The sequence below is a fragment of the Aulonocara sp. 'chitande type north' Nkhata Bay genome, linkage group LG17 (genome assembly GCF_057382095.1).
Source record: "Aulonocara sp. 'chitande type north' Nkhata Bay isolate Kocher_YH1m ecotype deep benthic linkage group LG17, A_spYH_male_GT1.1, whole genome shotgun sequence".
NCBI lineage: Eukaryota > Metazoa > Chordata > Actinopteri > Cichliformes > Cichlidae > Aulonocara > Aulonocara sp. 'chitande type north' Nkhata Bay.
Genome location: NC_141360.1, coordinates 23,630,072 through 23,656,965, shown reverse-complemented (window position 1 = coordinate 23,656,965; position 26,894 = coordinate 23,630,072).

Below are 26,894 nucleotides of genomic sequence, written 5' to 3'. Positions count from 1 at the left end.
GAAGAGAAAGTTGTAATGCTCCAAAATGGGGTTTTAAAGATTAGTTACATACAAATAAAAGTGTAATCAAGTGACACTTCTCTAATTATAGTTTGCAAGCTTCTACAATCTCTATCATAACAGAATGCCTCCAGTAAATTATATTTATCCCGGAGCAATTTTATCTCCTCGCAGTAGAAAACAGTCTCATTGTTTAACCCTTTAAGACCTACCATAGAACCAAGTCCGCCAGAGCTTATATTATATTTTTACATGCTGTGGAGCCATTTTTGGGAGCATTTCAAGTTGCTATACATCAATACAACCATTATAGCCCAGATTTTAATAATATGTATTCATTAAGTGCATAGTAATTACATAAATTGCAAAAAAGTGCAATAAACTACAAAAAAATTGAAAATCGTTTTTGATTTTTTAACATATATTTGTAGTTAGAGAAATTTAAGAGTCTTATCCCTCAAAACTGTAAATACAAAAAAGTTGCACAAAATAGTTTCCCACCACAGGAAATTTATTTTGAGTGTCTTCATAGTTTTATTTTTGAAATACACCAATTTTTATACACTGCAGGAAAAACAAAAATAAATATTATACTGCAAAAAAGCAGCATACGCATCAAAATAAACTATTTCCAGCAGTGCAATATGAGTCCTAAGCATCCCAGAAACGACACAGAAAGTCATAAAGTCAAAGATAACTTTTAAAAAGAGCAGTATAGGCCCTGAGGCCCTGATCGCAAAAAAGACTACATTTCCGCGAAAATGACGTCACTTCCGGTTTCGGCCAGGTAATGGCGGAAATGCAAAAGTTCGCGCTGACGTCTATTCCAAGTAGGAAGTGTTTTGAACAGCTGATCGGACCGGCAAAGCGTGTTTCTGGAATATTATGTTTTTGTTCCTGCAAGCGCTTTTTATGCAGTTTTTGCAAAGCTTTATGTGGAAGGAAACCGTGACCTAGGACAAGCTGATGGCACAATATGTAAGTACAACTCCTCCGGTTTCATATGCAAAAAAAATTTTTGCGCTAGCTTACGTGGTTGCAGTGCTACCGGGATTTAAAAATAGTTACGCATAACAGAGCGTTCCCGCTCCGATCGGCTCTAAAGGGTTAAAAGATGTGGTTGCATGTAGATATTATAGGCATGTAACTGATAAACAGGTGTGATAGGTGGACTGTCCCCTCTTTGTGCTAGACTGTTTTTTGCCCTGAAGCAAAAGTAAAGTTGGCACGGCAAGTAAAAATTCCAGTTTTAGTTTGTAAGCTCTGCGTGTTGCCCTGTTATTGTTTTATGCCTTCTCACCATGGTTTCATTTTTACGACTTATTTTTAATTGTTTGTCAGTTTTGTTTTCCATTCGTTTCCCTGAGTATCAGCTTTCACTGATTCCAGATATAGAGAGAAATTTCCAAACCCATTTTTTCCACCTGTCTACAACAGTTTTTGTGATCCGAATCATTTAACAGTTAAAAAAAATGAGTTAAATATAAGCTAAATAAAATTACACATTTATTTTAAAAAGTTGATGTAAAAAAGGAAATTATTTAAAACCTCTATGTGATTTTAAATTTATGGCATTAACATGCAAAAAGTTAAAGTTAAAGTTTCAGTGAGAAACTTAATAAGAGGCTAAATTCATTTTCAGTACCTTTCATTTGTTACAACTTAGACAATTTTGTATTCCACCTTAAACGAATACTCCCTTAAAGGAATAGTTTCATTACTTTCAAGTCTGTATACAAAACATGAAGCTACAGCAAGAAACTGATTAGCTTAGTGTGCCCAAGGAATAGTCTGGCCCTCAACCCACAATGTAAAACTCCATCCACTCATTTGTTACATTTTAATTTTCGTGTGTATTAAACAGATTAAATGTAACATTTGAGTGGTGGTTAACGGGTTTTGTCATAACTAACATCCAGTTAAACATATTGAAGCATCAAGAAGTGGCAGTGGCACAGTGGTTAGCACCGTCGCCTCACGGGAAGAAGGTCCTGGATTTAAATCCACCGGCCAGGTGAAGATAGTGTGCATGTTGATATTCCGTCACTCCGAGTACTCCGACTCCTTCCCACAGTCTAAAGATATGCATAGCTTAATTGGTGATTCTGAATTGGCCTTGGGGTGTACTCTGAGTCTTGCCCTGTGATCATAAGCTGCACAAAGGACGTAAAGTCACCCATTATTTTGTTAAGTTCCATTTTCGAGTGTTGAGATGAGCGTTTTCTCTGCCGCCATCTTGGTTGCAAACCAAACCATTACTATATGTTAGTCACGATCTTGTGGTTTCACAACACAGATAATCCTCCATTTTGATACATAATATGACCAAGATTTACAAAATTTAGTGAATTTTTATTTACAATTTGACACAAAAGGAGTGACTGAGCTCATAAACACATTAGGAATTTGTTTACAGAGGTCAAGACAGAAAGCCATTTTCCTATAGACTTCTAAAGGACTGGAAATCTTTTTGCAACCCCAGCTATCACCATCTGGTGGTCTTCAGGTAGAATACAGGTTTAAGGAACTCCCACACTGGGTTCAATGGTTTTTCCAGCAAGTTATATCCATGTTTTACACTGTCTACGGACAGTGTAAAACATGGAAAATATTAAGAAGAGCATCAGTAAGAGTACCTATAAGTACTGATTGGTGGTATTCAGTATCAGCATTGACATCAGTGTTGAAAAAATCCTATGTTTAGACATCCAGCCTAGCATACTGCTGGAACGCTATGCTAAGCTGTTGGATAAAGCTTGATATTTACAGTGAGAGTACATTCTGGAGGATGTTCATGTTTTCAGATGAGAGGAATGAAAGAAGTATAAATTGACCTATAACTACAGCTGTCATGTACACGTAGAGGATTTAAAAAATAAAGTATTTACACTATGTGAATATCTCTTCCCTCTGGTTTATTTCATTCTCTCTAGCGGACTGAGTGCTGTCCTACCCTGACCCCTAGCTTGTGTTAATCGCTGTTCTCCCTGGAAGCACCAGCCCAGATAATTACTCTGAGAAACCCAGATCAAATGAAAACCCTCTGAACAAACAAGCTTTCCCATGCACCCAAGCGGTTACACACATCCCTCTGGACCTCTTCGTTCCCTCCCATCACCCCATCTGTCAGACCTCCACGGAACAAACCCTGGACTCAAACAAGTCGCCTTAAAGGTTCCGACTTCCTTCCTTTTCCTCCCATCTCTCTGTAATGAGCGTGATTATCAATCCAAACAATAGTTACAATAATTACAGCATTAAAGGCTAGCCATCTCCAGGCACTTCCCGTCTGGAGATGACTGACATGCGAGCAGCTTCCTGCTTCCTCTCAGAGTGAGTGGGAGTACAGGAAAGGGCGGGGCCTTCCATGTCTAATCACTTTGGGCGCTAGAAGGTAATGGGCTAACAAGGTTTAGTAATGTACCATGACATAATGACATTATGTTTATAATTATATAGTGTGAACTTTACAGAGGTTTGATGGTCTTGATGTAGAGAAACAGAGTGACGCCTTATCAGTTGCTTTCGGGGACTTTAGTGCATGTTTTTTTTCTTCTAATTTTCCTGAATGCCACTCTAATATTTCAGCTGTAAAGTGCATAATCTTTATCTCATTTAAGTAGCATTTCAGTCTAATGTTGGAAAATGTGAAATTCAATTTAGAGAGATTTTTAGTGAGCGTCTGCAGAGAAAAATATCTCTGCCAGTTGTTTTTTCTTAGTGGCAGTAAGAATAGACTACGTAAATATCCTTATAGTTTTTCTCACACTGGCAACGGCCCAACCTGTTTTGCCGCTGCCCTGCCATCGAGGCCTGTCTGTAACCACCTGCATGCCCGCAATTCGACTAAAGTTAACCTGTCTCATCATCAGCTATTATTACCCTGAGAACCAAAACAAAGGAGTCCATCATCGTCATGCACAGAGGCTTTCTCACACTTTCTGACATGTTTACAATTCAAACAGAGCCTGGCAGGAGCTGCTGAGAAAGGTTCTCGTCAGCACCCTGCCCTCATCACTGAGCTGTCTCTCACACACACACACACACACACACACAAACTGACACTGTTTGTTCCCCATCTCTTCATTCTCACTGTGCCGAGGTTCAGGACAGACTATGTGCAAACACGTTGCGCATGTTGCGGGTTCGTCAGCCATGTCTGCAATCCTGAGCCCTTACAATGCTGCGTTGAGGTCAGGTCATTTCTGCATCGCATGTCACACATCAGTCCTTACTACTGTCATGATGTCATTGTGAGAGTATGGGGACATTAATCACTCTATTTCTGCATAGCACTTGGAACAGCCTCAAGGAAGTGGTTGTGTTTTGTGTTTTGACTTTGAAAAAATTAACTAACTGCGGGAACTAGATGTAAGAAAATAACAACACAAGGACGACATATGCTCACAGGAGAGAAATCTCCAACCCTAAAGTTTGGTTAGAATTCCAATCTGGCTTATAGTTGGCCATGATCATATGATTTTAACTTCTTGCAATATTAGACATATTCTTTGTGAACCATCCTTGAGAAAAAGTATTTGGCGATATATACCACTGCTCATCTGTCCATCAAGGCCTATCCCAGCTCCCATAGAGTGGGAGAAAAGATAAGTGAATATCACTGGCAAATTCAACCTAAGGTCTGGCTATACAATGTTCAGAGAAACAGCAAAAAATCCAAATGTTACGTCTCAGACTCGACATGAGTGAAAAACAGAACAAACATGGCTTCTTTGTAAGAGTTAATAGGAAAGAGCCTCTTCTCTAAAAAGAACATTCACCACAGCTTTGGTTTGCAGCGTTGCATCAAACCAAACTACAAGACTTCTGGAATAACATCCTTTGGACAGACATGACCAAAGTGAAGATGTCTGAACATAATTTATAGCGCTGCATTTGGTCAGGACCTGGGCACCTTGAAGTCAACCATGAACTCCTCTGAATACTAAATCATTCTAGAGTCAAATGTAAGGCCATCTGTCTGACGGCTAAAGCTTGGCCCAACCTCAGTCATGCAACAGGACAATCATCCCAAGCAGAGCAATAGATTTATAACAGAATGACTGAAACAGAAAAGAATCAAGGTGTTGGAGTGGACCAACCAAAGTCCAGACCTGAACCTGACTGAAATTCCCTGGAAGGACATAAACAAATGCCCACGATCTTCAGTGAAGTGAACCAACATTGTAAAGTCATACAGCAAACAAAAGGTTTTGATGCTAAAGATAGCTCTACAATCTACTGGATCATGGAGTGTACTGTCCTGTCCTGTCCTGTGAAAAATATCCTTATTAAATAACTATATATTGTATTTCCTTTCCCCTCACCTTGCCACAACAGTGGAACAACTCCTGTACAAAACTATGAAAAACTATAGGAAAAATAGATGGACAAATTCATGGTTGTAAACATTTTTACGATGTAAAATATCTCAATGCCACGTATGAATATCTAGCTAGGGTCAATTACCCCACTCAGTCGCTTGAAGGCTAAGCACATTTACAAATATACTTAAATAAACAGTTGCAGTATTTACTCCATGGTCATTTTTAATTATTGTTTTTGAATATTACAATATTGGATTTTTTTTTTCATTTATTCATCAGTGAATGTGCACATAAAATATGTGAAAATGTGTGCAAATTTGTGAAAAATAAAACAAAAGACAAACCAAAAATAAAATCTTATAAATGAATGGTTGTAGAAAACATTTTAAACCTTATCAGATCATCTTGAAATTGGACGTGACATGACAGTGACAACAACACACCATCATGGATTATACTCGGTTGCGGATGTGGACACAGACAACTGTAGACATTCCAGTTATTCTTGTTTGAAGTCTGTCAAAAGGATGCACGGAGAGCTGGTGCACTGTAATGTAAAGTCACGTCAGACCAGTCTTCATGTTCATAAAAAATTTGTGCCAAGCATGTGGACGTCTCGACGGAGCTCGATGGTGATATTTGTACCCAAGTGGACCCTACAAGTCTTGATGCGGATAGTTAAACACATACAGGAATACTTAAGACACACAAATGTTTACTCATCAAAATCTTTGTAAACACCAGGGCAGACTACTGTTTGGCCTCAGTCTGTAAAAAGTGCTCTTATACTCTTGCTTCTATCCAAACAACCTGTCTGCATTCTGGGTTCTCAGTGGAGTGTACACAGTATCACATCACATCTGATTACTGACTAATCTTGTTGTTCTTAGTCGGGGTTTCCTCATACGATCTGGATGGAGATAGCATGAGAGTTGATACGGCATCATGCTACTGTAACACTAGTCACCCATTTACCCAGCTACAGTATGTCATACAGTAGGCCCGGCCCTGCCCTCTATAAACCTCTTCCTTCTGCTTTCCCCTGCCCGTCTTCATTACCTGTCACACCCACTCTTTCGCCCCACGCTTCATTAGCGATGTATTGCAGAGCCACTGAATAGGATGCGTCATTCCTGTGTCATTTCTGCGCGGTGACAAATAGCTTTTTAACTTCTAAAACTATGTTCCGCACACTGGTTTCTGTGCTAACAAAAATAAACAGTCAACTCCAGCAAATTCTTCTGGAAGTTCCCATACAGGAAGAAACTCACATTAGAGTTGATTGAAAAAAAATACCTTCCCATGTTTTTTTCCCCCCAGAATCTGCAGCTGTTTGCACTTTGCTCATTGAGACTGACAGGTACACAGTGACACGTGCCAAAATACGCAGTGCAGTTGGCACAAGTTTTGGAGGAGCCTTGTTTGATCATCTAATTCTCTAATTAGTTGGTTGTGATGGTTGTCTGGGGATGCTTGATTGCAATCACAATAGCGGACCTGCTGTCCTGTCGCCGCATAACAATGCGGTGATTCAAGCAAACGCTGCTTCCCTGCCGCGGAGTAGAGGCACTTTTTGGACCCGGGGTGCTCATCCGAAGGACACTGAGACATACATGACGCTGTGTGATGTATGTAGTGGTAGTAGTGGTGTTGAGGGGAGTTCACACCTGCCACGCACTAGTAGATCAATGCTTCCTCTTGTTCTGTGCATTTTTTTTATGTATTTCGTATTTCTGTTTGAAGCGGCAAGCCACTGAGTGTATTTTTCACCCTGACTGAAGAAAGAAAACCGACTTCTTTCTCTTTTTTTTAGGGTGTCATAAACCTATAAAGGCCTCCCGGTGATACTCAGCAACAATAAAGTTGAGCGAAAATGTGTGAAACGGAATATTTTCTGTCGCATGTGCCACATCTGTTTGTGTGGGTTGTTGGCAAAATGGAGCATGTGTGTGTGAATACGCTGTATCAACGTGTGTATGTGCACGGGTAAGGAGCAGGAGTTTGTAAATATGCGTGGGTGAGAATATCAACCTCCCAACCACACCTATTTTTAGAGCTATGTCAGCTTAAACCGAAAATGACTTGCCTTGCAAAAAAAGAGGAAAAAAAAATTAAAAAGGAGCGAACATGCCACTCCCAGTGGTACAATCTACACACCATTGTACCATAACAAACAAACATCCTCCTGTAGAGATATGAAGCAGGAAAGACATGAATACATTAATAAAGGGAATGCGGTTTATTGTCTGGTGGAGACAAAAAAAAGCGATCTCACCCTCAATTATTTGGTATATCCCAAAAAAAGAGATGCTGGTTAAGGCTCAGAGGTTGAAATGATGAAGGAGGCAGGTTCTACTTTCACAGGTAGTCATTTCACCACAATTTCCCAACATTTTCTCCCTCCCCCAGTTGTAGAGTTTTACTTCATAACCTTCACCCACTCCTACTCTTTATGTCTTCTTCTCAGTACAGTAGCAGAGACGGTGAGCCACTTCAAGGAGTGAGAAAGCGGCTTTAAAAAAAAAAAAAGTTGCATCCTTTCAACCTCTCCAACGCCCCCTGAGTGTCAAACCAGACCTCTCTCTCTTTCTCTCATTCCTTTACAGGAAATTGTGGTTGAGGAGATGTCAGCGTCGTCAAACTACTACAAGACGATCATGTTTTTTTTTCTTAAACCTGTGCCAAACATAGAGGTGAGATCCATAACAGTTGCTTACAAACACTTTCCGAGGGATTGGGTTTAAAAAATAAATAAAAAAATACACACATCACACCTTTTTTAAACTTAGACTTGGTGTTTTCAGTACAGCTCACCTTGTTCTTGTTCTGATCACCCAGTTTGTGAAGGCATTTGATCTTCATGCGCCACAAAAGGATGCTCAAACAAAAACGTGACCTGCAAAAACAGTGGTTTGTAACCTTCTAGATTGTAATCCCTCAATGTGGACGTCTAAGATGCCTTTTCAGCATCTGTAGAGATTTTATCTGCTCTCTATTTCTGTAAATTTCCACAGACCTCCTGAAATACATGTCATGACCTGCAATGGGGTTCCCCATGACCAGGATGGAAACGCAGCACTACGCTCTATTGTATCCTTTTAAAATACACACGTAAATTATGAATGTAACACAGAGTGTGTCACCTCTGCTGATAACAAGGTGACTTCATCTCATTGCCATTTTATTGGCATCCTGGCTAAAGTAGCTTTGAAGATGCCATCTGACTGTAAAGGATTTCAGACCTGGTCCCTGTCTTTGAAGCAATCATTTCAAAGGCAACAAGAACGCAAGTTCATTGGACACAATTTCAGTCATTTTTGTCATACTGAGGTCTCCGGTCACTGTTGGATTTCACGAATTATATAAACTTGGTTACTGAACTTTACCCTTTACCCTTCTGGAAGTCAAGAAAGTAACGTGGTAAGATTGATCATGTTAAAGCAGCATGAAGTCACAGTGTAGAGAATACAATAATTTCTGAGACTGTTATAAATAAATGTAAATAAGCCAATAAGCAAGACAACCCAAGTAAATACAAACCGCATTTTTTAAATGATGATTTCATTCATTCAGAGAAACAAGTTATACAAACCTCGTCTGCCCTGTGCAAAAAAGGAATTGCCCCCTAAACCCGATAACTTGTTGAACTGCCCTTGGCAGGAAGAACTGCAATCAAACATCTCTAATAACTGGCAATGAGTCTTTCAGATCATTGTGGGGCCATTTCTGACCACTTTTCTTTAAAGAATTTATTTAAATTTAGCCAGATTCAAGGATTTTCGAGCATGAGGGACCTATTTAAGGTCATCCTAAAGCATCTCAGTTAGATTTAAGTGCAGACGTTGACTAGAACACTCCAAAACCTTCATTTTGGTTTTTTAGCTATTGAGAGCTAAAGTTGCTGGTTTGTTTTGGATCATTGCTCTGTTGAACTGATGGTATTCTCCAACAGGATCTTCTGGTAGAGAGAATTCATTGTTCCATCAATTACAGCAAAGCAGCCCCGGACCATCACACTACCACCACCGTGTTTAACTGTTGGTATGTTCTTTTTATGAGATCCATGATTTAAGAAAAGGGCCACTGAATTTTTTTATAAAGTGTTAGGATAGCTTCTTTTCCTAATAGATAAAATGATCAAAAAACACTTATTTACCCGTGTTAGCTTTGTCAAAGATTTGTTAGATAATCTGAAACATACAAGTGTGGCAAAACTAAAAAATTGTGAAGGGGGCAAATATCTTTTTCACAACACTTTATTAAAATATGTCTTATATAATCTGGCCTACTTTCTGTTTATCACTGCGTAGAGTGGCTTAACAAGTAGCACTGTTTGCTAACAACCAGTGTTGGTCAAGTTACTTGAAAAAAGTAATCAGTAACTAATTACTGATTACTTCCCCAAAAAGTAATCCCGTTACTTTACTGATTACTTATTTTCAAAAGTAATTAATTACTTAGTTACTTAGTTACTTTTTAAAAACACGATTTACAACCTGAATAGGTGATAAAGCGATAGATCTTTCAGCCCAATTCTACTTTTTCTGCATAATCCATCATACAAAATGTAATCAAATGGAAAAGTCTCTTTTTAAAACTTGTTTTATCAGTTTTAATCTTTTAACTTTATGCATCAAGCAAAATTTTAATTATGTGCAACATTCTCTGACTTGAATAAATTAGTTTAACATTTAAACCTATTTTCTGCACATTCCAGCACATAAAATAAAATATTTTTTGTGTTTACACTCACTCTTTCAAATAGATGCAAGTAAAACACAGCAGAACATAAATAAAGTCAAAGACTCAGCGGTCCTGTTGCTCTATTTTCACCTGTAAAGCAGGACTGCGGTAGGCGGAGGTTTTCCCTGGTGCAGGTGTGCCACGGTCAGTTGAAGAATCCGCGAGCTTCTCTGTGAGTTTCCCATTACGTCGTTGCGCACTCGGTGCTTGCTTGGAAGTTTAGGGGGTTTTTTTCGCTGTAAAAAGAAGTTTTCTTCCCACACACGATGGACGCTAATGTTTTTGTCACTTTTTATGGAATCAAACTCAAAGTAAGGACAGTACTTCCACGCTTTAAACGCTGCACGCTCATACTCTCTCCCACAATCGATATGTGATCCATTGTTGATCTGCACACAGCTGTTGTCACTAACGGCGCACTCGCTTACGTCACTGTTGTGAGACATTCTCGCAAAAAATCACGGTTTTAGTAACGCAGTAACGCAGTAACGCAGCGTTCCTACGGGAAAGTAACGGTAATCTAATTACCGTTTTTGCAATAGTAATCCCTTACTTTACTCGTTACTCGAAAAAAGTAATCAGATTACTGTAACGCGTTACTTGTAATGCGTTACTGTAATCTGATTACTTTTTTGCCCATCTCTGCTAACAACAATCATTTAATAGCTCATGGCATTCAAACTGGGTGAATCAAGAAGACTCCTCCCAATAATTTGTGAGTTCCTGCATGTGCACACATAGGTCATGCCGAGGACAAAAAGACAAATTTCCAGTACTAATATGGTTCATGTAGCAAAGCCAAATCTCATACGGACTGACTGTTGAATCTTGAATGTGGGGAACAGGAAGAGAGATATAGATTGAGAGAGAGAGAGAGAGAGAGGCAGGCAGGGAGGCAGAAAAGGTGAGCTTCAGAGAAATTAAACTAATATCACTCTCCGTCTGTAGTGGCTGATATTTCATTTACCAGCGGGGACTGAGGTGCTGCGACCCCCCCACCCCCCATCCCAACACCATCACCACCACCACCTCAACCGTTATGTCTGTCAGTGGCAGGCCCCGACACTCCCCTGCAGGTGATAACAGATTAAACCTATTCCATTTCATGCCTCAGGCTCCCAAATACAATCCATGTGGGGCTCCTCCAGGCCCTGCGGCTCCCCTGTGCCCCCCCTCCGGGCCCCCCGCCCTGGGTAGAAAGCTGGCAGCGGCTGCCCCAGTCCACTGGGCTAAGCCGCTGAGATGGAGGCCTGCAAGATTACAGGCCATCTGAGGAAATTACTGTGTGTGTATGTGTGCATGTGTCTGTCCAAGAATGTGTATGTGATGGTTTCTGTATGTGTGTATAATAGGGTTATGTCAGCTTAGATGGTCCATGTGCTGTATTTAACACCGTCTTGCCTTCTCCTTTTCACTTATTAAAGTTTAGAAAGTATCTCAGAAACATAATTGTGACTGAATCTGCGTACTGATTGTAAAGTACTTTGGATCTCACCTCAAGGTGACCACCACAATAAATAGGTCATTGTCTCTATTCTCCTCTGCTGTCTTGATGTCTTATTTCTCAAAGTCAGGAAACAACTGTAGGATGCTGCTGAGGCACTTCCCCAGCTGCATTCCTGCACTCCAACCAGGAATGGTGTCAGAGGAGGAAATGAGAGAAATCGAACCCACTGAGTTTCCTCAAAAGTGGGCTTCCTGAACTCAGGAAATGGAATGGCCCCCCGGTGTTTATAGGTAGACCTAAGTGACCAGACCTTTCCACTTCCCTGAGGCCTCTTTGCCCCCTAAGCACACTTGGACTCACATCAAAGTGTTAAAGCATTAAGAGAAAACACATTACATGAAAAAAACGAAAACAAGCTGATGCTGTTCGTCTCTTTCAAATGTTCTTTCTTTGCAAATCCTAAAATGCTCTGCAGGCATTTCTATCTGCTCTTCCATCTATCCTGGTCAAGTTGTGGGTGTAATTTGTCATGAAGTAGGTGTTGATGGTGGCAACAGATAACTGACTAAACACCTCACCCGCTGCCAAGCCATCACTCACTTTAATTAGAGTGGCAGAACAGAGTGCAGATGTTTTAATCTCGGAAAATCTGACAGGGACTTGGTGTAAATGACTGAGTAGGAAAATGCTAATTCGATGCTAGTATTACACACCTTGCATTTCAAATGATCGTGCTTTTTTGTGTAGTGAGTAGATTTGAAAGTTTTGCAAGTTTTCGATGCTTCTTCTTTTTCCATACAACTTGTAAATGGATTGTCTTTATAGGAAATTTAAATAATTTCATTTTCTTTATTTTTTTCATGTGCCCTTGCTCAAATGTTAAATTAAATGGAAACTAAATGCTGGCATTCATGCATGTTTGACTTTACTGCCCTGATAGTGTTGTCAGTTTGCATAAACAATTTTTAGTTAAGGATAAGTAATTAGCATAGATGTCAATGCTATGTAGAGGGCATTTTTAGCTAGCTAGTTGTTTTTATTCCAATACTAGCAATACATGTACAGTACTGTACAAAAGCAGCCAGTGGCAAAAACATAATTTGTTTCCATCTCTTTGGTTTAATCTCCAATAAACACGAAAGCCAAACACACACATTTCACACATTTCAGCCAGTGGTGTTGGAGATCTTGTCAAAATTTATGGAATTATAAACTCTGAAAAGTACCATCAGATTTTGATCTAACATGCAGCACCATCTGGAAAAGACACAAGACACAGGTTAATTTTCCAGGATGAAAATGATCCCAAACACACTGCCAACACAGCAAAAGTATATCTGGATCGAAGAAAAGAAAAAAGAAACACACAGTCACACAAACACACTTCACCTCACCTATCAGTTATGCGCTGGCCTTCTCTGATCCTGTCCTCGGCATATTTGAAGTAATGTGGGATCATCTTGACAGAGAATGGAAAAAAGAGGCAGCCAGTATCCAAAGAAGAGCTTTGAATGTCCTTCAAGAAGCCCGGAGAACTACTCCTGAAGACTATGGAAGCATCTGAATTGAGAAACAGTCACAAAATGACTACACTGAAGAAAAATGGTTTGATTCACACTGAACAACCTTAATGCTTCTCAACACTTATATATTTACTTTTGAAGAGATTCTGGGCCTCTTAAAGAGATTGTGTGCTATTATTGGGGATTTATTTTCTGACTTTAGTCATGAATCATGGTTCTCATGGACTTCATTACTTATCAAAACCTTTCCACTTAACAGTTTTTCCCAAGAAATCTGACATTGTTTCAACTGTCAAACCAAACTGTCTGTTTGATCTTCTCTGAAGTAACAGAGCTGAAACTTTCAGAAAGAACTTATCATAGTATCATCCTATGTTCAGCCAGTTTTTGCTGTAGAAGAACTGCAGCATTTCGCTTCCTATCCTTGTCCTCTACTCCCACCTATCCGCTTTCATTTTTCCTTCAAAGATATGACAAGCAAGAGTTACACAATACCAGGCTCGAATAAACCTGCTCTGTGCTTTGCAACAGCCAAATAGCAATTCCTCCAATGACCCCTTAAGCGCCACAGATTACCTTATGAAATGGGAAATGGCGATTATGGCTATATTTACAACTTACTTAGGCCTTACTTGAATCAGCATCCCAAAAGAGAAATATGAAAAATATAGATTTATTGCCTGCTTATGTACCCAAGCCTGGATCATCTGTGATTATACCTTATATTCCTATTTTCAGACTGGCATATCGTAGAAAATATGCTTTTTCTTTAGAAATAAATGTGGTCCAAAACTACAGCTGAACTTTTTCAATCCTCCCAACGCTCACATGGAAGTCTCGGAATTTGTATGTGCGTTTGCGGGGAGTTAAAAACCCAATGAGGGGAGCGAGAAGACGCGAGCTCTCCACAGCTTAGTAAAACTCTTCAGACACAGAAGCAAGAAGCAAACAGTATTTCTGAGAGGCTGGGCATTGATGTGGGATTGTGATGTGTAACTGCATAACTGATGCATAACATAGCGTAGAGGAAAATAGCAAAACGGAGTGAAGATTGAGAAAGAAATCAAGAAATAGAGATGTGTGTATTTATACTGTATCTCAGCTCTGCACATTTGAGTGTGTTTGTGAGTATGATTTCTCTCATGTATCGTTCGCACTGAGAGGAGCTGGCTGATGATAAACAGGATTAGCGGATTATTAGAGGGGGCTGAGGTGTGTGTACGAGTGTGTAACGTTTGAGTGTGACAGAGACGTGTGTGTTTATGCGTTTGTCTGCATTTGTAGCCGCTGTTTGCTTATTTTCCTCCTATTCCCTCGTCACACCCACACTCAACTTCTCTCACTATCAGTGCATTTGAAAATCCTCAAAATAGCTGTCCAATCAATGCTTGACCTGCTTCTGCATCAATCCCACACATCTAGTCATGCTCCTTTTAGCCGGTACATTTCATGGTAGTATCTATGTCACTAAATCAGTGCTTTAGGCGAGGACTCCCACTGCAGACATACTGAAAGGGCCATGAAAGAGAAAATGAAGTCATTAAGCGAGACGTGTACTTCTGCTCTGCTTTACTTTTAAGCCTCAACAAAGTGACTCCCGAAGTGTCGATTGCGGAGAAACTATGGCCGAATTTGCATGAACTTAACAGAGTGGGGGTAGAAGAAAGAGCAGGGACCTGTTCATTACCAGGTAATGGAGGATGATGAAAGGCAAAGTGTGAAACAGCAGATAGAGATTTGGGTTTATGGGCATATGTAAAAGAAGAAAGAGAAGGCTAGAGGGAGCCGAGCAGATATCATACCCAGCGTGATAAGTAGCACTGCTATCAAAACGCTATCTGTTAACTAAATTTCGTGTGACTGTGGTGGTTGTGTGTGTGGGAAAAGTATATATATGGGTGGGGAAAGTACACAAATATTCTCAACCCTCAACAACCTGTGAACAAGATAAGTGCATTCAAGTGACAAAAGAAAAATGTGTTTGGCTCCTCTTAGTTCTGTCATGGCCTTCTGCAAGCTCTATGGGCCTTGCAACAACTAGTGCATGGAATTATTGCTTGCGTCCTTTAGGATGGCCATCAGTTTTTACTGCTGAAAGGCTTCTTCTGGCTGCACTTTTTCAGTCTCACCTCTTATCCAGATTTGGATTTAATATTAAGAAGGCCACATTTGTATCTGAATCCTGGACAAGCCCCCCATTTATGTTAAGACCCTTTAAAGACTTAAATGCTAATTGCGCACACACAAAAGAAGTGTTAGATGTTTACACATCTTTTAATATAATGAGTCATACTACCTGTCCAGCCAATTTTGACTTTTTCAGATTTGATTGTCATAAATCATGTCTATTGTTAATATTAGCAGATCTAGTTACCAAATTAGTATACACAGAGCAGTAACTCACAACAATATGATGCTAAAACTAGGATGTTTACATTTACGTGTGCAATAACCATAATATTTTTATTGTGATTAATGAAACGTTTTTTTTAATCTGATTCAAATTGTTATACCACACCATAATTAAGCAACCCTAAAATATTTGCTTGCTTGCTACAGTGCAGTCTTTATTTTACGCTTATGCTACTTTGTGCTTGGACCTGGTTATTACTGCCTCAGTAAAGCGATTTAACTTTATTTTTTTGGTCTTTCAATGATCAATGACTTGAAATATAACTATACTATTGCAGAATCCTTTACAGCATACTTATTACAATGTGCAGGGCAAAAAAAACCTCTTTAATTGTGGAAGGCATAAGCTTCTATTTATCTTATAGTAGGCTAATAAACTAATATAATTGAAATGACAATAAAATAATGAATGAAACTGAGCCTTCTCTTGGGATTGTTAGTAATGTCTGTACACAAATAGTCAATGTAGTCCGCTGAATTTAGGCACATGTGCGCACACACAGACACACACACAGACACTCATCACACACACGCTTAGATGGGAAACCAGACTTTCAGTTGGTGGTCTTTCCTGTCTGTGGAGCACAGGTGTGTGTGGTGTGTGTGTGTTCTCCCTCTCTGTTTTTAAGGTAACGCTTAATTAGACCACAAACTGACAACTGCTGGTGCTCCTGAGTGTGTGCGTTTTAATATTTCCACTTTAATTCTCATTTCTAAGCAGTTTTTTTTTTTTTTGTGAATGTAAGCCTGTAAATATTTCAAAAGTCCCAACAACTATATGCTACCAAGTACAATCGCACATTTCCAAGACACATATCGACACTTTGTGGGCCCCCCCTCCTTCAAGCACGCAAACACCCACAGTCACTCTCGCCTCTTACAGAGCATCCTGTTCACAAACACCTCGAGAGCAAGTTATTTTGTGCTTCTCGGGCTCACTTGTACAAAGGAAGAATTAGGGAACTTATTTGTGTTGTAGCGTGCACTCACTTCTACAAAGGGGGAATTAGGAAGTTATTTGTGTAGCTCATGTTCACTTTTTAAGAGAGCAAGCCATCAGTGGAGCTGTTTATCTGTGCCTGTACAAAGCCAGGATTAGGGCCCTGTCTTTGAGGCCTGTTCCGTAATCCCTTTATGGATGTCACCTGTCATCTCTCTCTAATCACCCTCCAACTTTCTCTCTCCCTCCACACCTCCACCTCCGCTGCTGCACTCCCCTCCTTCCATTGCCCCCCTGCTATCTGCTCATCACAACTGCCTTTTGCTTGTTTCCCTGGGACAAAGATGAAGAAAGGAAGGCAAAACCAGAGCGAGTTCAAGAGCGAAGGATGGCAAGAGCGCGAGATGGGTTTTAGGGAAATCAGAGTTCATAGGAAAAAGAAGGGAGTGTGGCAGAGAGCACTAGCATGGAAGACACACACTCTGGCACCCAGCCTAATACCCCTGGAGGCCACGAATCTAGCTTCCCTTTCCCTTCACATCTTCATCTTTCTCTGTTTCCACCTTATCATAAATTCCCCTGTCTCTTAACTTAGTTTTCCTTCTCTCCTTCACTCTCATGCATTTCCTTTTACTCCTTTCCATACTGGCCATCAGTTATTTACAAGCCTGGCATGCATGTCCATCCATCCATCTATCCTGTCCTATCTGTCCATCCATCTCTGCTCATCTCCTCTCAGCTTGCATGTTTAATGTGATGTATTTATCCTGCGTGTAATGCAAGCCGCAGCTGGCCATTAGTCAATTATGAAATTTAATCGTAACAATTATGAGAATCCATAACGATTAACGCAGCATTTCCTCTTTCATTTACCCCTGATGATTTTGCAGTGGGGCCATGAATCCTAACTTCCTTATCTCCCTCTCTTTGCCCCACCACCACCACTTCCCCCTCCACCCCCAGCTCCCCCAAAAATAAGCCTTTTCTTTCTCCTCACAAGGCCGACTTCATAGCGCCCACACTTTTCATCAACCTGGTCAGACAGGCTCCTTCAAGCTAACTAATCGAAACTGTGAATGAAAGTGTGATTTAAAGAAGCAGGGAAAAAAGTAGATCTCATTAGGCCTTGTCTGGCCTCCATCACATTAAGCCTTCTCCCTTTCTTTCTGTTTCTGGGCAGTAGACCGGTGCAGTAGCGTGCACGGGGCCAGGGACTGAGGAATCTGATAGGGATAAACCAATTTGCCGTCCACACAAACATCCCAGCAGGCTTACGCCCCCGCCCCGGCTCCCATTGCTCATTTAAGATGGCGGTCGGAGAGGCCAGCAATTAAGTTTTAATTAGGTGGGGTAATTATTGCCGGGCAGGAAGTATCAGACGCCAGGCTGATTGTTCTCTGGCCCACGGAGGAGGGGATGCAAGCTAATGGGGGGGATGTGGGGGTGGTGGAGCTGAGAAGGCGAGGAGTGGGAGACCCCCCCCCCCCCCCCCCTACCCTTTATACCCACTCACACTGTTCATGACCTTTAAATCTGAGACAAAGTTTCCACCGATAGTTCTGTGCAGGTCATCTGATAATTAGGAAGTCAAGGCACCTGTTTCAGATTACATATATGCAGGTAGTAAGTTTGAACTTTGTATTTCACAGAAGTTGCACAACTTCAGTGGCACAGTTCACAGCATCATGTTTAAATACAATGGAGTGGTTACAGGCAGAACTAACAATGAATGTAGGCTATTACTGTTTATGTCATAGTTGCTATGATCAGGGACATTGCAAAATAGCTAGAAGTGGCGGCTAGCTGATTCATGGCTCTGGGTCACTGCCCCCTTTCAATTATCCAGAAGAAAAAAAAGGAAAGAGGAAAACATTAATTACTTTTATATTGCAAAATAAACTCATTTACTTGTACTATGTGCCTGGTAGGTGTTTAATATTAATTAAAAATGGTTTTCAGATCGCATTTGGCTCTTGCCTAAATTGTTTGTGTATGAAGGTGCTTGGATAAACCTTTGGCAAGCAGATGACCCTGTGTTGCTTAAAGCATTTAGCTCAAGATAGAAAACTATAGGGTTCTGGCATGAATGGTAATGCTACTTTTCAAGAAAGTTGATTGATTGATTGTATTTCTTTAAGTGTTGGCGTGTTACGTCGAATGCTCCGGAACCAACAGAAACCAATAGTTAGCAGATTGACAGGTTGAGACGTGACTAATGCTGCATGAATGTTTTACATGTAATACACATTAACATGCCAACCTTTCAAACAAACAAAAGCAAACAAATTACTCTCCGTGCACACAGGATGCACAAGTGCATCAGGAAAAAGGAAATAAAAAACCCAAATATTCGTAGACCCGATTAGCACGCCATCAACCATTGGGGAGTGGGGGATTCATCCACACAATTGCCTGAGACCCCCATACCATCTCTTATCAGCAAACACCACCAACCTCTCTGCACAAACACACACGCACAGACACACACAAACGGACCATCAATGATGTCACAAGGCTAATCTCGTCGCGCCTCGGAACCCAATTAAAAAAACAGAGATGTGTGGCTGCCAACATCAGGAATCTAATCACATTCCAGGAAAAGGCCCGTAATTTCCTTGGCCTTCTGCTGAGGTCGAGATAGAGATTGAGAGTACAGCAAGCAGAAATGGGTGCAGCTCATCAGACTTGGAGCCCCGGAGGTAGGCCCGAAGTGTGCTCAGGTTGGACTTGGGTGTATCTACATGTGTGAAGGTGTGTATGTGTGTGTGTGCGTGCCAGTATAGGAGAAGAAATGAAGCTCTTATATAGGCTCAGAATGGTTGCCATGGTTAAGATAAAAAAAAAAACCCCCACAACAACAGATTAATTCATCAAAAAACCCTCCGCCCACAAACACAACAAAAACACACAATAACTCTTTAGGGACTGTTAGGCCTTGTTATAGCTATCAGTAGTAGTAATACTGTATAGTGGCTGACATTCATGTGTTTGTGTTAGACTGTTGTGTATTCTGAACACACTATAAAAGTCTGAGTAAAACATACTAATAACATACACAACTGAACTAAAAGAAAATACATGTGTGATCTAACCAAAACATATTGGACCTGATTTTTGTTTGACTAGTGCAGTGGTTATCGTTCAGGGGCCAGTTTCTCAAAGTCCTGCTCTGACCATGGTTTATATCCTTGTCCGGTGTACAAAACTCTTGACTATATTAAGCGCAACAAAATTGTATTCTGAGTGAATCTAAACAAACAAACAAAAACATCATGGCTGACTAAAGAATCCCATCATACTGCTCAGCTCTTTTCAGTTCAACAGAAAACTTAAAACGGATCGGTTACAAGGATATTTGTATTTGGATACAAAAAAATGACCAATTCCTGTGAGTTATTCCGCAAACTGCCAAGACCACAACCTTTTATTCTAATTTAAGGCAGAAGCAAGTCAAAGTTGCTGGCGTTCCATTACAGTATTTCTTAATGCCCCCATTCTCACCTCCACCATTGCACCTTATTCTTTACTGCATAACAACCTGATCCCATCATTACCGTCCTGGAGTCCTCCCAGCATGCAGACTTTATTCTGTTTTCCACTCTATTTCACAAATACATGTTCTGTCACTGAGCTCAAAATTGAGCAAAACCAGAAGAAGTAAATATTGTCTCATTTTTCATTTTTAACAGACTCAATACTCAAAACTCATACAGTATTAGTATGGAAGTGAGACACGGATTATGATTTTGTGTTGGTCCTGACTCACTAATGATTGAGTTTTGAAATCTGGCATGCTTCAGGTCTGAGCTAGCACAGACTCTGCGCGCACTTTAATATTGAAAGTAAGAAATAATTGTAAACTTAATGCTAAGTGAACCGAGTTAAAGAAGCAAGAGTGGAGGACTGCCGATTTTTGGGTTGCTCAGTATCCATGGTGCAGGGAGGGGTGTTGGTTGCGTTGGTGGTGGTAAAGGTTGTTAGTTCATGACCTGGTCAGGAATGCAGTCACCCTTTGGAGAAGAGCCACAGGGACTTTACACCAAGGGGAAACTCTATACCTCAAGTAGAAAGCCTGTCAATCACCTGTGGGTCTCTGAAAAGGGGGGTTGAAGGGTCCAGCCCCAGATACACTCATACCGACATACCAATGTGGACCAAATGGAGAAACTCAAACGTATATTTCCTCTCTTGCTCTTTATTTTCAGTCTTCAGAAATGTACAAAACCCTGGTGTCTGTCTGCCTCTGTATTTTTGGGCGGGGGGGGGGGGGGGTTGCTCCTGCTTGCTCAGATGGAAGCAAACACAGATGACAGCTTCCTTCCTCACAGTAAACACTGCAGCGCCACTTAGACATGGGTCAGGGACAAGAACAGCCCTCCTACCTTCTACCTTACTCACCCACAGAAAGAGACTCTCCAATACACAACCCACCCTCCTCCCCTCTAAAGGTTCAGGTCGGTAATGCTTCCCAGCCTTCTGTCATGTAGCCAGACATGTGACCTGATGGTCCACATTACCTTTCATCTCCTCACAAACACATCCTGAGTATCACCTCATTCTTGTGGACTCCCTTGCCTTCAGTGACGTAAAAACACACACACACTTTGCACTTTAGTCCTCTCAGCTTAGTCTTAGTTGGCACTAAAGGGTCTTTAAGAAGATAAGACAACACTGTTTCAAGAGCTCATTGCTGGTGGGAAAAAGGAAGGTGAGAGATGGACATGCTTATTGCTTGGAAGACTTTCGGCAACATCTAGATACAATAACTAAAGATTTGTTTTGCTTAGGTAAGCATATTGTAAAGTAAATCTCCTTTAATACTTTAGAAGTAAACCACATTTAAAATTATACACATACTTTCAAATTGGGAAATAACAATTTAAATGATAGTTTAAATTTTTTCTTGAACATTTCTGAAGACTGCTCTCTTCTCGCTGTCTGAAAGTTGTTCCTAAGAAATGTCTTTTGTCTGTTAGTCCTCTCATCATATGGCTTAATAACAATCTGCGTGGCAGTACCTACAAGCTGTCCTCGCTGTCCTTTATCCATCTATCCATTTTCCATACTTCTTATACAGTCTCTTGGTTTGGTGGTGTGGCAGTGGGGAACACCATTTTTCACTTAGCTGACACTTGGGAGGGAAAAGCAGGACATGTCCCTGACAGGTTGCCAGTCTATCAGAAAGCCAATACAGAGACACACTTAACCACGCACTGTCACATCCACATAGGTTAACTGGTGACCGTGTTGACTAACATGTATGAGGTGTGGAAGGTGTTTTGAGTAAATCACACATGGAAAATGAAAACCGATATGTAGCAACATGCTCTAATTAGAGACTGGAACCTTGTTGCTAGGAAGCATGGGACCACCACCTGAACCCGTATTTGGAAAAATCTGTTTACAGACTTCAAGGAATCATCTGTTCTGGGACCACATTGGTCTGTTGTGTACAGGACACTCACTTCATGGATGCACGTTGGGGGATGGAGCCTTAGTTATCTGATGCAGCAGATGCCTGATCCAGGATGATTTACTCCCATGGGAGACAATAAAGTTATCTTATCTAGAGTAATGGTCTGTGGAAAATGTAGATTGTGTTGTTTCTATTATAATGTTTTTAATTTACCTGTATCACCCTGACTCAACAGGATATTGTTTGATGGGACACTTTGGTAATGCCACGTCTGTGATTTGAGACCCAGCTTCTTGTGTACAAATTAGACTAAACAAGAGCCAATTTTGTGCCCTACATCACTAGATAGCAAACAAACATAGATATTTTTGGTCGCTGGTATGTCTGGCTCTCTTCCACAGCATGTCTTTTGTCCCGTCTCCCTCCCCTCATCACCAACCAGAAGGCTGTCTCTTGCTGAGCCTGGTTCTGAAGATTTCTTCCTGTTAAAGGGGAGTTTTTCCTTCCCACTCTCACCAGTGATTTCAGTGATTTCTCAAGCTACCAATCATTGTGCAGTTATCGAATTATGTAATACTGCGAGCAACAACCAAAACAAGTAAAATGTATTCAACAAGTGACCGTGACTGGTGTTTTGAATTGCTGAGGACAAATTAATTGGAAATGAATTTGCATTAGAGTGATTTGAAATTTTGTCAGTTATTCTACATTTTTTATGATTCTGTAGTTCTTTAAAACTGTTAACCATCAAGCCATCTTCCAACGCTCAGTGTTTCCCTGCAAATTATACAATCGACTGTAAATAACAGCAGCACCACTACAGTATGGAAATATTGGTAACTGATTCTGTAGCCTTTAGTGCTTTAGGCAATCAGCAATGAAAGAAGAAAAAGCCTAAACACAAGCCCACACAGTAAGAATTCAAGTCCAATTATTATTAGGTGGTGCTTGTTCTTCCACTCAGAGATCAGGAACGACCTGGTTCTGCTTTTTGAAACATATAAACTGCACATCGCTCTAATTCAAACCCACCGTTTAGATAAATCGCTGATATTTCACTGGAATCTTGCACACATGAAATGATTTGGACGGCTACTAGTTCGCTCTGTACTGATTCAGGGAATTAATTGGTACGCTTTCATCCTCGTTTTCAGAACAATGCTCATTTATTTATGCTGAATATTATGCCTGGCATGTCAATTAATTATCAGCAAATTTGTTGGTAAGATTCAGCTTGTGTGTGAGAGTAATTGAGTGTGTGTGTGTGTGTGTGTGTGTGTGTGTGTGTGTGTGTGTGTGTGTGTAATTGAGTGACGTTGCCTCCGTGGGGAGCTGGGGATTGGACTGCCAGTTCTAGATGCAGTTTTCACGTCCTAATTGAAGTTGGTCTTTTGAAGTAATTAAGATAAGGGTGTGGAGACAAAATAATTGGTATTATGCGACAGTAATTAAGCCATGTTTTTTCTGCCTTAATTCAACAGCGTCGGCTTTTCTTCACAAACAATGCTGCCGTCTGCCGCTGTTGTGTTGACTCGGCACTTTGCTTTCATCTCTGTTTGTGTTTTTAACTGCGGCCCTCAGATCACCTTACTGACCGCTAGTAGTGCACACACACACGCACACACACACACACACACACACACACACACACGATAATAAACTCAGCTCATTACAGGGCACAAAACTGAGATTAATGCAATGGTCCATTATCCTCTTTCTAACATGTTCCTACACCAGTTTATAGATCAACCTTTGGTGCACTGTACAAAAACACAAAATTTGCCTACAAAAACAGTCAGAATTCAACCTCTCATGACCGAGTTAGAGAAACAAAAGTGATGTAATTCTATTTATTAAACCAAATTACACCGCTCCCAAAACCCCTGCTGCTGGAGCCTCAGACATTTATCTAGTCCCCATGGAGTGTGTGTTTGTGTTATAATCTGTGTGTGTGTGTGTGTGTGTGTGTGTGTGTGTGTGTGTGTGTGTGTGTGTGTGTGTGTGTGTGTATAAATCTCTGTGGGTAGCAAACATCTTTGCTGTAAACCGCACAGCTCGGAAAACACCACTTTAAGCTAATGGTAACCCCTCTTAACCCGCTAACAATATGTAATTTCACATTGTTCACCAGAAACTGGACACCATCCACACACACACACACACACACCTCCACACACACACACACACACATACACATTGTTTTAGCTTTCCTGATACCGAGTGTCTCTGCAGAAAAGCTACTTTAACACATCAGCCAATTTCTGAAGAGACTAATCTCACAAGGTGTACGTTTCTCACTTATTTACATAATATAATTCGAGAGACATCACGCACACACACACACACACACACACTTATGCACACTGAGAACACACAGAAAAGTGTACATATACACACACTTTTAAGCCAGGCTGCAGGATTATAAAAAATTCAGAGGCAGGCATGAACAAAAAGAACATCTTAAATGGTGGACGCGTGCATTTGTGTTTGTGTATGTGTGCCGCGAGCACTTGCGCGCACACTCGATTTTAGTCTTGGCCCAGTGTCAGCCAGCAAGCTAAATCCTGCTCCTCCCCACACCTACTCCTGACCCCCCCAACCCATCATCTCCCTGAGCTTGGCCACAACTAAAACAGGCAATACACACTTGCCTCCTGCTGAACACATGCAACCAAAACCAAACCGTACATGTGTACGCGTTCTGGGGGCTCACAGCTATTTTGGAGAGGGATGCTACAGCTGAATAAGAGGGAACATTTAACAAAAATGCAGGTGCTACCAACAGTCTTGGTTGCTGTCCAGTTTGGTGGCAGGATGCTTGCTTCTGAATGTGTGTGTGTGTGTGTGAGTGTGGGTTTTAGTGTGCGTCTGTTTCTTACTATGTGTGACATTACCTAGCTGCGGTTAAAAGCAGGAGTTGTCAGTAGAGTTAATAAAGGCTTCTGGAGCAACATCTTCCTCTGGTGGTTTGACCCCCCCACCCTCACACCCTCACCCCTCACCTCCCCTCCTTTTCTACTTCCTTATGTGTTTGTGTGTCTGTGGGTGGGAGGTTGTAGGGGGGACATGAAATGCATCAGCACCTGATCACCGGTTTAAAGCCACAGAGAGTTTCTCTTTCTCAGTTTTTGATTTTGTGCCTTTCACCTGCACTCCACCTCAAGTATATTTAAATACTAACATGGAAGGGATAATAGTGAATTGCTGATTCCTGACACCAGTACATTTCAGAAAGTGCATAACTGCATCATAATAGCATGCTTGCCTAATATTTTTGTAACAATCTGTGTCTATAAATTTGTTGACACGCAAGTAAAACACTGAAATACGTGATCCCTCCCCCCAACTTAAGAAGTAATAAATTCAAATTTGTTTTTTAAGTCTCCTCAGCACTAATAACAAAAAAGCTCTAATAATTAAAATTCAAATATCATACAAATGAGAAAAATAATCACAAACACAGTTACAGGATCTGATTTTGCAACAAGTGCTGCCATCATGAACGTGTAAACCTAAAGATAAATGTGATGGGTAAATCTCAACTAAGCTGTGCTGACCAAGTTAGCTGTTAGTTTTAGCCACCTTTGTGAATATAGTCACATCTGACATGCGAAAAACAAGATGTTGATGGCCAACACCTAAACTCGAAGGTTCAGAATAAGACTTCAAACTGTGCTACATGCTATAATGAGGCACGGTTTAGTAAATGTCCCACACTCTCTAAATGAATGTTCTAGTAATCATCTAGGGTGCATTTGGATGTTATGTACCACTAAAAAGTAGGTATCTCTGCATCTAAACAATCAATAAATGCAGATTCCCAACCAAGCTATGTAGGTGCTAGGTTGGTACTCAGGGCTAGCGTAATAGTCTTTTGTCTTTCTCCAAAAATGGTCCGTTTGTCCTCCAAGAAAACTAGATAGCCATTGCCAAAATCTATAACTTAAGTATTGGTTGTCCATAAACAGGTCACATAGTCACAGTGACTATGTTCATTTGGTTTAACAAATACATACCCATACTGTAGCACCGTTTTCACAGGACTCTGTGCTTCAGTGTGCAGGCAATTATTTATGCAAAGCTTTCGTGAGGTCTCGCCACAGCATTTCAATCGATTTGAGGTCTACACTTTGGCTGAGCTACTGCAACTCTTTGATTCTTTTCTCTTTCGGCTGTTCTATGGTAGATTTACTGCTGTGCTTGGGATCATTGTCCTTTTGCACGGTCCAATTTCACCCAAACTAGCGGTCAGACAGATAGCCTCACATTTGACTCTAGAATACTTTGGAATATAGAGGATTTGATGACAGTAAGGTGCTCTGGTTGTGTTGCTGCCAAAGAAGCCCCAAATTCTCACACCTCCACCAACGTGTTTAACAGTTGGTATGAGATGTATCTGTTGATATGCTGTGGTTTGTGCATATTGCACGGTGCCACAACTTCATCAAACACAACACCGTGCAAAATCTTCAAACATCTCCACTTTGGCCCTTATCTAAGGACATTGTTCCAGTTCGGAAGGGTTGCTGGAAAATCTTCCAAACAAGTCATACTTGTTGAGTGTTTTCCTTAATTGTAGTGTCACAACATGCCAGCCGAGGCCTGTAGTGCCCCAGCTACGGCTTCTTTTTTTAACAATTAAGCAATGCCCAGCCTGCTCTTGAGGTGAATTTGCTGAAATGTCTACTCCTTGGAAGACTGTTAGTGAATGTTTTTCACTTGCGACTAATGTAACTGCTGAATGGCTTAATGGCTTAATATTGTTTGGAAATGGCTTTACAACTCACAGATTTGAAGGGAATTAGCCATTTTTCTTTGTGATCATTGCTGAACACTTTCCTCCTTGATATTGTGCTAACACACACGATGTCAAGGCCAGCAAACATTTCTCAAGACAGTAAAGGGGTGCCTAGCCTTTTAAATCCTATAAAAGTAAATTACAGAGGACTGCATAGAGTCCTTTGAAAACTTTCGTTTTCACGTGAATGTACTTGGATCACATTGAGAAAAGTAGGGGTGGTGTATACACTCAGGATGTTTATGTGTGACAGGTCTGGTTTCTCAATCCCTGATTGTGTAGGAAGAG